This window comes from Chinchilla lanigera, unplaced genomic scaffold (assembly GCF_000276665.1).
Source record: "Chinchilla lanigera isolate Chin_1 unplaced genomic scaffold, ChiLan1.0 scaffold00004, whole genome shotgun sequence".
Classification (NCBI taxonomy): domain Eukaryota; kingdom Metazoa; phylum Chordata; class Mammalia; order Rodentia; family Chinchillidae; genus Chinchilla; species Chinchilla lanigera.
Window position 1 is genome coordinate 14383186 of NW_004955405.1, and position 15376 is coordinate 14398561.

A 15376-nucleotide genomic window follows, 5' to 3' on the forward strand; every position below is an offset into this window, starting at 1 on the left:
GGGAACCGAACTCACCACCTTGAGCTTGCCAGGCAGGCGCTTTGCCGCTGAGCTAAATCCCCAGCCCCCTAAACTCTTCTGATCTTATTGTTTTGCTTTTACAAAGCAGAAAAAAATAATCCTGACTCTAATTACATCATGGAGTCTTAAGGTGTAAGTAAAATAATATAAGAATATTTATTGTCTAAGAATGATTCCTCTACATGAGTAGAAGCCGTTAGGTAACATTTGTTGACTTAACTATTTAGCCCACAATGATTTGCTCCACGTATTGCATCAAGATAAATGCTACTAAGATGCGTAAAACACAACCTCATTATCTGAAAGTCTGTAGAGTCTGGAAAGGGCTGTAGACTCAGTTCATTGTGCCCTGCAGTTATATTTTTGTCTGTAACACGCTTTATTTAAAGTGTGAATTGGAAGGCATTTTAGCATATTCTCCAGCTAACCACATGTCTCGTCTCTCCTTTTATATTTGCCTGCTTTAGTCAAGCGTGCTATCTATCTGCAAAAGGCCATATGGTACATTACTCCTACCCTTAGCCAAATGAGTACCCCAGTACATATGCCCTATTTATGTTACAGTTTGACTCCGAGACTACATTTAAGAACAAATGTCTCTCTGCAAGCTGTTGGAATAACATTCATATCATCCTCTTATGTGTATATTTGTCCCAAATGCCTTGAAATATGTTTTTTCTTATAGACCATGTGTGTATGTTTGTGTGTAGATTCTTGGCATTTTTTCTTCTTTTTGGTACCAGAAATTGAACACAGGATCTTGTGTTTGTACCACTGAGTTATATCCCCAGCCCCTTGGCTTTGCTTTTTTATTTGTTTGTTTGTTTGTTTGTTTTCGTTTTTCTCCGGTACCGGGAACCGAACTCAAGACCTTGCGCTTGCCAGGCAGGCGCTTTGCCGCTGAGCTAAATCCCCAGCCCCGGCTTTGCTTTTTTACATCATAGTTTTACCAAGACATAGCCCTGATATACAGCATGCACTTATCTTACCTCATTCTGAGGACTGTGTATCCCTCAAACAAAGTAATGGAGATCTTACTGGATTATTCTAGTCTTTGTTAGTTAATCTGTCTTCTAAATTCCTGAAATATTTTTCAACGGCATACCACTCATTTGGGAATGGATCCACATAGGGAAACATTTATTTACCTATTTCATGTAAGAATCATTTTAAAAACTGCATAGTTTATTTTTTTAAGTCAGAAATTGGTCCTCACATTTTCATTTTTGAATCTTTTTCCAGCAGAAGCATGGTGAAATAAATTGACAAATAAGCAGTACAAGATGATATATCTAAGGCTAGGGCTAGGAATAAAGTTCAGTTGGAGAGTGCTTGTGAGCATGCACAAGGCCCTGAGTTCAATCCTCGGCACCACAAAAAAAAAGTGTAGGTCTAATTATAAACATATGATTATAACTTTTAAAGTAAAACTGTATATGCTATAAAACTGCTATATATAGTAAAATTACTCTTTTTTATTTTAAAGAGAGTAGTAAATGAGAAAAAAGAACAATAACAGCATACCAACATCACAAACATAAATGAAACAAAGCAAGCACATTAAAAGTGATACAGGGTTTCAAGACAAAATGATAGGAATTACCAGTGGTTGTTATATTACATGTTGTTATCTTCAACTACATTGCTCAGATTACCAGATGTAAGAATGGAAGATTGTTCAAAACAATAAAGAGAATAAAAAATAATTATTAGATAAAACACTAGAGATAATACAGAGTTTCACTAGACAAGATAGTAGGAATTCACGATGGTTGTTCCATTGCATATTGTTGTCTTCAAATCAGTTGCTCAGATTACCAGATATGAGCATGTAAAATTGGTCAGAACATAAAAAAATTTAAGCATTACCAGTTCTTTTCATTATAGCATCAGACATCAGTAGTACAGCTGTCCCAGCTCTCTCTCTATATATATACATATATATTTTGCCTTCCTTCTTTCATTTTTCTTCTTTCCCTCATCCCATTTGTTTTTATACATGGAATATTACTCAGCTGTAAAAAGAGATAAGCTCAAGGCTTTTGTAGGTAAATGGGTGCAACTAGAGACCATACTCATAAGTGAAATAAATTGGACCCACCTGTGTAAACATCATATTGTCTCCCTGGTGTAGGAACCTGAAAGAATAAGTAAAACTCAAAACATATGATAGATGATAGGAAAGGGAAAGCAAAATTACTCTTAATTCTCAGAATCAAGCTAAAAATAACCTATCAACTTCCTTCATCCTTAAATAGAAACACAAAAAACAACCAAAAGACAAATGAAATCCTAAGCCCTAGGTTAATTTGATAGCAATCAACAGTGACTTAAAACAGTGATCAAAATAATATTACCTGTGGTATAATATCATTCACTGTCTTCATAAAGAACAATCCTTATCTCTTGCTGCACTTAATAGTCTCTTGCTTTTCATATATGAACTAATTTTTCTAAAAATGTTTCTACTTATTGAGTCATGCTTTAAATTTCTCTGCAAATAACCTAGAGATTAGAACCTTAGTAGTTCCAAAAAATATATAGCTACTCTGCAGCCAAGTCTGTATGTAATTCCTAGGGAAGTACATGCCATTATTCTAATTTGCAAGATTTTAGGGAAACATTTGACTATGCTTAGGCAGATTGGTTTTCCTCTGTGGTTGTAAGCTATATGAGATTGATCTCTTTATGTGCACATTCATTTTCCTTTCATGTTTTTAATGACCCACTGTTTGCTAGTTATACATTCTTAAAATCATTTCCAAATAGAAAACTAAGAGATTTCATTCTTTTAATAATCATTCAGACAGAGTTGAAAAGAGTTACCATAAAACAAAGATTGTTATTAAAAGAAGATTAAACTGCAAATCAGAAAATCAAAAGTTGGTACCTGCTTTGTCTGTATGATTTTGGTTGAGTATGGTAACTTTTTGAGCATAATTTTCTATTCATATAATGAAATAATAATATTACCACACTTCAAAGGTAATTGGACCAAATTAAATATTTTAAGTAAAGATGTTTGCAAACTTTAAGCATTAAAAAAATTGTGCATAAGATGTTAATGCCAAGTATGAAAAACAATGACTAAAGTCTTACGTTTAATGGCATCTATTCTTGGACATCTACAGGAAAAGATACACAGAATAAGTGTTGAACGTAGTAACTGATCGATGGATTATGCCAAGCTAAAACTCAGCTCAGACTGTACAAGAAAGGAAATGATTCAAATATTTGAACTGTAAAAGTATAAAAACAAAGTAAGTTTGCAAATAAATTCCACATGGAGAGATAGCGACAGATGAGAAGTGAGCAACAAATGATAAAACCGTTACTGTTGTAAATCTAACTTATAATTTTCACTCAGCATCAAAAATTCAGTGAATTGAGCCAAAGAGAAATGAATCAAGTAATCGGCAAAGGGCGTAAGAACTACAATGTTAGTAGCACCCAGTGAAAGGTGATGCGGAGCCAACATTCACGGGAGCTTACACTGACAACTCAGTGTAGCCATGGGAACACTAGGGTTGATTGAAAGAGGGCCAATTATTTGAGTAATTGTTAGTCATTGAGAAGAAATAGAAAATATTTTTTAAATTTTTATAAGAGAGTGGAGCAGTTAAAAATAATTATGACAAAAAGATAAAGAATATAAATATATTCTCTGTTGGACCAACGTAGATTTGATATTTGGTCATCTAGCAATGGCCAAAGGAACCTTTTAACTGCTGAGTAACCACACTCTTACAATTCAGGCTTGTATTTTTATAATTCAGGAGGAGATTTTTAAAATGTCATTACTAGGCTAAGCTATTAGTATTAAAGGAATTTCATTCATCTTTATATTTCTCATCATTGGTGAGGTTAGCATATATTGAGAAATTACTCTGAGATCATACAAAGTTATGAAACTAAAGCTGTCCATTAGTACTTTGTTAAAAAAAAAAGCTAATGACATTATTAATCTTCTAAATTGGCTCTTTAGTTATTTGTGGATGTCAGAGAAATTTTCCTAAGAAACTAATAAGTGAATTGAAATATACAGAGGAAAGGTAGAAGGTAAGTGATGGGGAAGATGACATAGGGAGAAAGTGTTCAAGCAGAAAAACAGCACAACTTCATTCGAAGGTCAGTAAATGTAGATTAGTAATGAGAGTTCCCAAAAGGAAAAAGAGAAGAGATGCCACATAGGTAAATAGAATTAGTCTTAATCTCCTTCTTTGTAGACTTTATCAAATATTTTGGTCCTATGAGCAATGGTACCTTTGTAAGTTCTAAACCAAGAAGTGATACCTCTAACTTGCATTTCATAAAACATTGTGGTGTCAGTGTGAATAAGAGATTTAATGTGCAGTACTGAGCATGGGGAGAATAGAAGGAAGCGACTGCAGCAGGCAAGAAGCAATACATACAGTTTGGGCAAGGGCAACAGCCAGCGGGAGAGAATGTTGACTTGGTACATGTTTAGGAGGTAAAATCAATCTGTAGTGTTCAACTGGACACTGGAGAAAAGGAGAGTGCAATGTTTCAAAAACTTCCTCAGTTTCTGGATGAGATGTTGATGCTGGCAGCACTGGCATAGAAACCAGCGGGTAAAAGGGAACAAAGAGCTCAGAGATGTTGATTGGCTGGAGTCCGTGAGGTAATCAGATAGATCTATCGGTACTCCAGTTGGAATTAAGTTTTGGATTTCAGAAATTTCCAAGATTCTCAAAACAAATTAGTATGTGATTTGCATACATTTGTTAATAGAATAGTTGAGCATTCGATCTATTTTACTTTGGTGATCATTTTGCCCAAAGCATTCAGCTGATTGAGTGCACTGACTTAGAGGAAGACATACTGACAGTTGGCGTTTTGCTAGGTGGGTGTGACAAAATAGCCGAAGGGGGCAGATAACTGAGAGTATTATTAAGAGTATATTGAAATGTAAACACTACAAAATAGTAATGATATAAAGGTATTATTTGAAAACAAGGAAGAAAAACTGGTGGATGCCAATAAAGTCCCATATAAAAACAGCTGGAATGGGAGAAGTTCAAGATCAGTGTGTCATGTGCTTTAATTATTGATTGAAGGTAGAATAGTTACAGATGGCAGCAAGGAATTCTATCAGAATGAATGGAGTCATGGAATGGAAAAGAAACTCATGGACTGTTAGGTCAAGGTCAAGAAGCTGATGAGCTGCATGCTGAACAGTCTATGTCCCAAAGCAATTATAAAAGGAAAAGTGGGGGAAGAGAAATAAAGAAACAACTGCTAACATTCTATTTCCTTGCTGCACAAAATCAAAGAATAGGAAATACGTGCTGCTCCAAAAGCTTTAAAGAGATTACTAAAATAAAATTTTATTTTTTAGTACCAAATATTTGCACATTCAGAACCTAGTGTCTTTGGATAGTTTATATTCCAACAGATATTGCACTCATTTTTCCCATTTTAATGCACACAGAAAATACAGCATAGAAAAATATTTTGACAGTTTTGATCATTAGGAAGAAATAAAGACAGTTAAAAGATATTTCCTAGTAGGCTCTTGGACAGAGAAAGGAAATGTAATTAAGATGTTGAATAATTTAATGATGTATGCTCTCCAGAGCATATCTGCTTTTACTGCTCTTGCTATTTCCGGATCCTATTTTCCAGCCAGTGACTTTTTCCTGAGTGCTGATATTCACCTGAAACCTGAATCATTCTCAGAAATCAGCTCTAAAATGGAAACTAGGGCTTTTCCCTCCATTCAAAACTCACTTGAAAGAACTAGAGCTGCTGTGTCAATTGCTTTCAAGAGTAATGAAAGCCAAGGGAAGAGAAATGCTTAAGAATGATGTAATAGATTTTTTTCAGGCACTGGTTACCTGGACTTACCCTGTGAAAACTTCAATGCTGAATTTTCAAGTCCCTCACTAAAACACTACGTAGATATACAATACAACCTTGGTAACAATCTCTAATAAGTAACTGAGTCATAAATAAATGACTAGTGGGGAAGATGAGGTAATGTCAGTACAAGGTAAGAGGAAGCAAAATTTTCACACATGAAAATCTAATTTGTAGAGTCTTCTTAATTAACTTACAATTTACCCTTTATGTTATTTCACTGAATTTGTTTGTCAAGCCTTATTTTTACCTTATCCTATGTATGCACTTTACTCTTGCCCCTAGTTTTAAAATACAATTCTCATTCAATCCTTAACTGTATTCTCTGCTTTGTCTCTAATAGTCTCCTAGGTTTACCATCATCTTCATACACACTTTGCCTCTTGATATTTTTCAGAATGTCTCCTCAATTTTTCACACATTTCCCTTCTTTGAAGTAAAGCAAGGTACAATGGTTGAATCCATTTACCAATGATTTCCAGACTGCAGCAAGCAAAGCAAAGCCTTTGCTCACAAAGTTATCTACATGATAATCGCAGGAACCTAGGAAACGTTATATTACATGCCCAAGATGAAATATGTTTGCAAATAGAACTAATTTGCTAACCAGCTGACCTTAAAATAGAAAGATGATCCTGGATCCAATGCAGTCAGATCTGTGCAAGGGCGATGGTCCATAAAGGAAAGGAGGAAGCAGAAAAGGGGTTGAGATCAAAGACCTTTTGAGATGCTGCTGCCCTGTTTGCTATGAAGATGGAGGAAGCTTTGAGCAGAGAAATGCATGTAGCCTCTAAAAGCTGCAAAAGGCCAGGAAACAATCGCTTTTAGAACCCCTAGAAGAAATACAGTCCGGAAATCTTGCGTTTTGACTCAGAAAGACCCATGTTAGATTTTGATCTCCAGAGCAATAATATAATAACTTTGTGAAAATCACTAGATTTATGAAAACATATCACAGCAATCACTAGAAAACTAATACATGAGCTTTGACTTCTGACCTACTATTAATTTTCTGCCTTGGTATACTCATATTCATCACAAATTTGCTAGCCACATCAGCGACTAATATTAGCAAATCCACTACAGGGACTTTACTGCATAGTAGCTAGAGGTTTCCATTACTTATTGATAAAATCGTAATTTAAAGGAAATAAAAGCTTCTGAGAAGGAACAAGGGAAAACCCTGCATTAGAAATGACAGAGGCTTCTGGTAACACTGCAGGGGTAGATTGCTGTCTTTCACCTATTTTTGTTTGTTTTATTTTAAAGAGAATAATAAAAAAAGAACCATAGCAAAATATCAACAACATAGACAAAAACAGAACAAAGCAAAAGCAATTCCATCTCTTTCATATGATATATCATCAGTGGAGTTGTTTTTCCTCTATATCAGATTTTCTTTTCTTATTTTTAACCAGATTTATTCAGAGTCAAATTCATTTGATTATACTTTTATTAACATCCATACATTTATTACTGGGTTACAACTTAGAACTATAATATTGCTTATTCTTGTTTATTAAAGAAGCTCATGTAACATATATTCTTCCAAGATATTTTACAAAATAGAGAGACATGTTGATCATATAACTTGTATAACTGAATAATAATCTCTAAATGCATAACTAATTTCTACTAATAATAATCTGAATTATTTTTCATAAAACTTTTCTAACTAAAATTTACTGTGTTAACAAGATGACAAGACAGAAGAAAAAATTTAAATATATCTATAGAAAACAAAGTTGAAATTTCTATTATTCAACAGAACATAACTTTCTAGTTATCAAGAACTGAAATGTTTTTTTCTAAAACTAATGTCAAAGCTATAAATAGAATATTAATGTTTTTATATTTAGAAATGTTTGCAGAAAACTGTTCTAAAAATCCTAAATGTCATTGTAGAATGTTGAATATTCTACCTTCTTATCACTGTTTTTTCTCTGAGAAAGTAGAAAATTATTTTTTATGCCCTGGAGTGATAATTTTGAAATAAATTAGAAACCACTTGATTAGGTTATTATGAAGTGGGTGTATATGGTGTCTATTTCACATCTTTGTCAATATCTTTAATATAATACATATTATATTTTAAAAGATTCAAAAAACCATTACATATTTTGACTATGTACCTTAAGGAATAATTGCAAAATCTATTCAGAAGGAGGAATATTTTGACAATCCAATTTTTCTTAAAACAACAGGTATTTTTTTCCCTTTCTGTGACAAAGATGTCCTGTACTAAAGATTATGCAAAATGTGAGGAATGGAGAAAACCATACCAAAATAAAAATTATAATCATGATTACTTTATTAAATAATTACTACCACATAGCATAAAGGATATTGCCTAGACTAATGTGAAAACAGAAAAGTAGTAGGCAGCAAAACCCTTCCACAAATGTATTGCAGAAATATTTTCTTTTCTTGTAGGTTGACAGTCTTTGAAAGGATTCAAAGTATAGATTTGGGATAAAATAAGCACAGATCTCACCTTAACTTTATTCAATTTGTGGAAATACCTACCCACTTAAAAGTGCTAGTCACTGCAAAATACTGAAAAATAGGTACCTGATTTTAATTATTTTAAATGAATACTAAACATTATTAATAATAGCCTTTTTAATCATATCTAACATGATAGAGCAGAGGGAAACTGAGGTGACAGAAAAAGAGTGGAAATGCCTCTGAGTATTACAGCGGAATAGAACTGTGTTACAACAGATTCTAGAAGTCAGGCATTTTTATTTATATGCCCTATTGTGCCTATTTAAACTTCACAACAAGAATATCTGATGCCCAATTACCTTATCTGAACTGCCACATAGAAAATCCTCCAGATTAGGTTTGTGAAAATGCAGCTCCTATAAAGCTCATATGTTGGCATTCTGAGTCATAAAATGATGTTTCAGTTTTTAGAAAATGAACACTTTATGTGTGTTTATACCATATTATTCCATATTGCTTCGTTGTCAGGATCCTTTAATGTTTCCCTAAAGTTTCCTGCATACCACAATATATAAACACCCATTTCATCATTATCCAGTTTCTTACTGTAATTTGAGTTGACATAAAAGTAAAATTATTTAAGCCCACCCTTTAAAAAAGTAAAATTATTTAAGCCCACCCTTTAAAAAAGCATTTTAATTTAGAGGATTTAGTAGACTCCAAATCTTTGAAGTTTAAATAATCTCAATTGTTGGTTTACTCTAGTTTTTGAAAGCTCATATTCCTAAAGAAACATTTGTCAAGTTTAATATATTGCACACAGAATTATAAAACAAAAGGGCTTATGGGTGACATGTTCAACTATAAAGTTGGGGCACTACCTCTCTGGCTGCTTCTGTATACATTCCATGGTATCCAAACCAGAAAAAGATTTAAGTGGAAAGTGGTAAAATAATGAAGAAATATTAGAATTTAAAGATTTTATAACTAAATAATAAATAAGAAACTTTGTCTTTTACTTACTCATGGCCTAAAAATATAAATCTGCTTATAGTGAAAAAGACCCTTGAATATGATAATTAAATATTGCCTTTGTGTTATGTTCTTTATTTACTAGCTTAGAATTTCAAATGTTATTTCACTTTGTCAGTTGATTGTAATACAAAAATAAGTACTTTGGGAGAAGATCACACAGTTGCTGATAAACAAAGTCATTTGTAGAAAATTTTTAACGTTAGATCACCATATTCAAAACAGTCAAATAATGTAGAGAATCAGCTTCATGAAGAGAACACCCTTTATCACTTTGGTTCACTAATGTATCACAGTTACTTAGAAGGTTCTGTAAAATAATGATCAATCAGTATAATATTTATACCATATTGACTAAAAGCACTGTATATTCAACAAACTTTGAATAATCATCTCTTGACCATTAAAATAAGTGTTCTAGTGTTTATTCATTCAAGTTTAAGTAGACAAAATGTGATATTTTTTAACATTACATTAAAATGTCACACACATTTGGAAATAATTGTTTTTGAATTATTCTTCTGATGTGATATAAGGGAGATTCAAACTGTAGTATTTATAGTATGCATTTCACATTAAAATTACTTCTTCTTAGATTTTCGTTCAAGTTCTAGCTATTGCCCTAAAGAGCAGTTTCCAATTACCTAAGCATTAAGAGTTTTGTAAAATTAAAATATATTTTATTTCTCCTTTTATATTTTCCCTCTAAGTGACATTTCATTTATAAAAACAATATACTTGATTTTTTTAATGTAGTACACCTTAAATAAAGGATAATAGACTTAGGTCTTACATCTTTCATTTTTTCACCTAGATGCCAACGAAATGAAAGTGCTGATTCTTTAATGAATACCACTTTTCCAAATAATGTGACACTCTACCTACAGCATCTAGTTTTTTCTATTTTGTTCTGCCTAAAATGAAGATATTAAGACTTGAAAACAACCTCCATTTGGATGCTAAAACTGTTCTTTTATTCACTGGAATAAAGGTAGCCTCTTTAATGCTGGAAAAACTGGCTTGCCACTTGCCCAAGGCTGGAAATAGATCCAAGTCTATCATCATGCCCCAAACTCAAGTCAAAATGGATCACAGATCTCAATATTAAAACAGAAACACTAAATCTATTGGAAAAGAAAGTAGCAAAAATCTGGAAGACATACAGGTAGGCAGAGAGTGCATGAACAAAAACCAAACTGCCTATGAAATACTCCAAAGAATCAATAACTGGGATCTCATCTTACTGAATTGTTTTTGCACATCTAAAGAAATCACCAGCAGACTAAAAAGAAAACCCACAAATTGGGAAAAAATTTTAGCTGACTGTCCTTTGGACAAAAGACTTCTATCTAGAACACATAAAGAATTAAAAAACATCAATCCCCCAAATTCAAAGACCCAATCCAAAAATGGGCATCTGAGATGAATATACACTTCTCAGACAAAGAAATACAAATGGCAAATAAATACATGAGAAAATGTTCAGCACCATTAGTCATTTGAGAAATGTAAATTAAAACAACACTGAGATTTCATCTCACCCCAGTAGAATGACTATCATTAAGAAATTAACCAATAACAAATGCTGGTGAGGCTGTGGAGAAATAGGAACTCTTCACTGCTAGTGGGAATACAGACTGGTGAAACCACTGTGGAAATCAGTTTGGAGATTCCTCAGCAAACCAGGTCTAGAGATCCCATTTAACCCAGCTATTCCTCTTCTGGTAATTTTCATAGAAAAATTGAAAACATCATACCACAGTGGTATATCTGCAACCATGTTTATAGCAGTGCAATTTGTAATAGCTAAATAGTGGAAGCAATCCAAATGTCCATCTACTGAGGAATGGATAAAAACGTCATGGTATTTTTATATAATGGGATATTACTCAGCTAAAAAGAAAGGGGAAAATTATGTATATATGTATATACATATATACAGGGTAGCTAACACAGTTGTACTACTGACTTCTACAACTGTCCTGAAAGCAACAGTTAATGATTAATTATTTGATCAATCTTACATGTCTATATTTGTTTTCCTGAGTAACCACTTTGAAGAAATCAATATGTAATACAACTGAAATTCAGTATCGCTTGTATTGTTCTTGTATTTTTTTGTAAATGTACGTGTGTTTGTTAATATGTTTTTGTTCTTTTATTTTTAAAATAAAAAAATTAAAAAATTGTCCTTTTAAACTGCATGCCAGAAGTATAAACTTCAGATGTGTGATATTTAGTGCAGATACTCTATATAGTACTATGCAAGTCCACATTATTCATATTTGTATTTAGACCATAATGCCCCAACACAGAAGAGTTATAGATGAAAAGTGTGAGCACATGTTTCATAACTGTCTTAAAAACATTTTGTTGTAAGTGACAGATAAAATGCTGTACATGCTTAATATGTACAACTCGATGAGTCTGAAGATAAGCCTGCGAAACCATCACTACAATCTATTTCAAAAACCCACTGAACACCTCTGATACAGTGTGTGTGTGAGTGAGTGTGTGTGTGTGTGTTGAGAACACTTGGGACCTATCATCTTAGTGCTTTTTTAAGTATACACTCCAGTATAGCCAATATAGACACTATACCATATGGTAGATCTTTAGGACTTCTTCTTCATCATTTTGGTAAAATTCCTTCCACTTTACCCTGTCCCCTAGCCACTAGTAACAACTCTGTCCTCTACTTCTATGGGTTTGACTATTTTAGAGTCGTTATATAAGTGATGTCATACAGTATTTTCCCTTCTGTGTCTGGCTTGTTTCATTTAACAAAATGTGCCCTTGATTTATTCACATTACATCAAAAAACAGGATTTCTCTCCTTTCTAAGGTGACTATTATTCCATCATACGTGAATACTACATTTTCTTTATCCATTCATCCATCAGCACATCCTGGCTATTGGGAATAAAAGTACAATGAGTGTGGAAGTGCAAGAATCTCTGTAATAGTCTGACATATAGACAGATGATAGATAGATAAACAGATAAAGTATAGATATATAAATATAGGTATATAACCAGAATTGAGATTTCTGGGTCACATGGCAATTCTATTTTGATTTCACTTGAGAAAGCTCTACATCTTGTATAATAGTTTAAGCAGTGTACATTCTCTGAGTATACAAGGGTTTTCTTTTCTCTATATCCTCAACAACAGTTATCTTTTGAAAATTATATACTCACCATCCTAAAAGATGTGAGAGGATATCTATCTGTATTTCTTATTTGTATTTCTATGATGATTATTGATTTGGAGTACTTTTACACTATTTTCATATATTCTTTGATGAAATGTCTGTTGTTTTTCCAATTTTAAAATTGAATTAATTTGTATTTTGTTCTTGAGTTATAGAGTTCTTGAGTTACATATTTTCAACATTATTAATCTTTTAATAAATTAATTTTTTTTTTTTTGGTTTTTCTCTGGTACCGAGAACCGAACTCATGACCTTGCACTTGCCAGGCAGAAGCTTGGCCGCTGAGCTAAATCCCCAGCCCTTAATAAATTAATTATAATGAAAGAAGCTCTAGGGAAGGTATGGCAGCACATGTCTACAATCCCAGTGTTATGATTTGTGTCTAGTTGTCCCCCCAAAGCCTCATGCTGTCATGGGCGAATTCTAGATTTGTGATTGATTCATGGTCCAATGCTGGGATTATGCATGTGAGCATTACACCTGCACTAGGGTAGGTAGCCTGCATGAAATATAAGAAAGGGAAAGAGGCTTGCTCTTTCTTCTCCTCCTTTTTGCTCTTGCTGCTTTTGCTGTTTTCCATCACCATGAACTGTTGCCCTCTGTCATATGCCACTGTGCCTTGGAGCCAGCCAAGGATGGACTGTAACCTCCAAAACAGGGAGCTAAGGAAACCTTTCCTTCCTTAATGTCGAGCGCTGAGTATTTGGTATTAGCAATGAGAGAAAAACAATGGAGACACCCAGCATTCTGGGAGGCAGAGGCAGGAGGAGACAGAGCAACTTAGTGACTTAGGAAAATCCTGTCTCAAAATAAAAAATAAATAAATTAAAAAAAGAAACAAGGACTAGGGATGTAACTTAATTTGAAGGTCCTGGTTGAACTCCGAGCGCCATCAGAAGAGAGAGACAGAGACAAAGCCAGAGCCAGAGACAGACAGAGAGACAGAGAAACAGAGATAGAGACAGCAAGAGACAGACTTTTTAATTAAATCATTCCATTCCTTACAATAGTCTATTCCTCTAGTAGCAATGAGATTATTTATAGTTAAGAATATTTTAATAGCTTCTATACATGGATATATTGGAGGAAGTGGTAAAGATATGTATTTCATGTAGCTTTATTCAGTCACAACTGTAAAAGTTCACTTAAAATAAGTGTGATGTGAGTGATTTCTTTGTAAAATATAATCACTATTCATATCTATTAATTAAACTATTGTTCAAGAATGATACGCATTCACAGTACTTCAGACAGCTACACGGTCCTTTTAGAGCTCGCTGTATGATATTTTAAACCAATTATTTTGGCATGTACTATTTTTGTTGTTTTCTCTTGACAAAGCTTTTCAATGCTGAGATGATTTCAAAGAAGTTATTTTGATCCAGGTTTTTGATGGCTATGTTTTGAGGCCATTGGAAGAAAAGAATTTCTCCCTCTTCTGATCTTGGCTTCCTCCACATGTTTCATTCAATTCCTGATATCAAACTTTGTGGCTATTTGAAACAGTTAAATCATTTTTAAACTTACAAGTATAATAAGTTACCAGAGAACATCCCTGAGCAACTAAACTAGTTTTAAACTATCTATGTACAGCCCTTAAATCATGTAAATGTTCTCCTAATTCATCTACTTCAAATTTTATCAGTTTAATTTTTGCGTAAAAAAGAATTTGGGGTAATTATTTTGTAAATAAATATCTGAATTTATTGTTTTCTTTAGTCCTTAATTTAAAAGAATCCAGTCAATCATCCTGAACCACTGAGCCATCTCTACAGCTCCATGTTTGTCTCCCACATAGCGAATCACTTTAAAATACTTACGGTGCACTGCTTCAAAGCACTTGTCCATCGAAATGAAAAGTTAGGTTGCTTTCATTGCCTTGACCCTCAAATTAGTAGCACAGTGATAATCTTCATACTTGTCCCTGGTGAGATACCTGTTTGAGATAGTCTGGGTTCTACAACTGCACATAATCGCCGAGCTCTTGGCCATTTAACCTTTACTATGTTTGGGACTTTTTCTTGTTTGTTTGTTTGTTTGTTTGTTTGTTTGTTTGTTTTCCGGTTCCGGGAATCAAACTCATGACCTTACGCTTGCCAGGCAGGCACTGTACCGCTGAGCTAAAGCCCCAGTCCCTAACCTTTACTATGTAGTGCAAGACTGTCCTGGAGAACAGCTGCATTCATACACGCTTCTACAAGAAATGCAGGTTTGGTAAACTTCACCACACTTGCAAATAATCTGAGCTATGAAATCTACTAACTCTTCAGAATCAAGGAGCGTATTTTCATTTTAATTTGTGCTCTTTAAACGAAGTTATGAGAATCACTTAATGTGCTTATTGGTCATTCATATTTCACCATGAACTACCTCTTTGGTTCCTTTTACAATAAAAATTCCTGTGTTTGCCTATTTCCTCAAAAACTGAGTTTTAGAATTTAAAAGTAACTCTTTAAAGGAATCATCCATTTTTTAGACCCCGAAGAGTGTATCATGTTACACTGACATCTGTAATTAGCTATCATCGCATATTTGTATCACAGTTAACTATTCTTTTATTAGTTCCAAATTTTCCCCTTCAAATTAAATCTTCAGCTCCCTCAGAATTCAAAGGTATTTGAACTATTTTCTTCATTTGAAGTCATTTTTTCCAATTCATTTTCCTATTAAACAGTCTATTATTTCTGTACATGTAGGTTTCAATTTGAATTATTTCTATTCCGTTGATTTGTATGTCTTCTTTCATGATTTCCACATTGTATCTTCAGGCTGTATTCTACT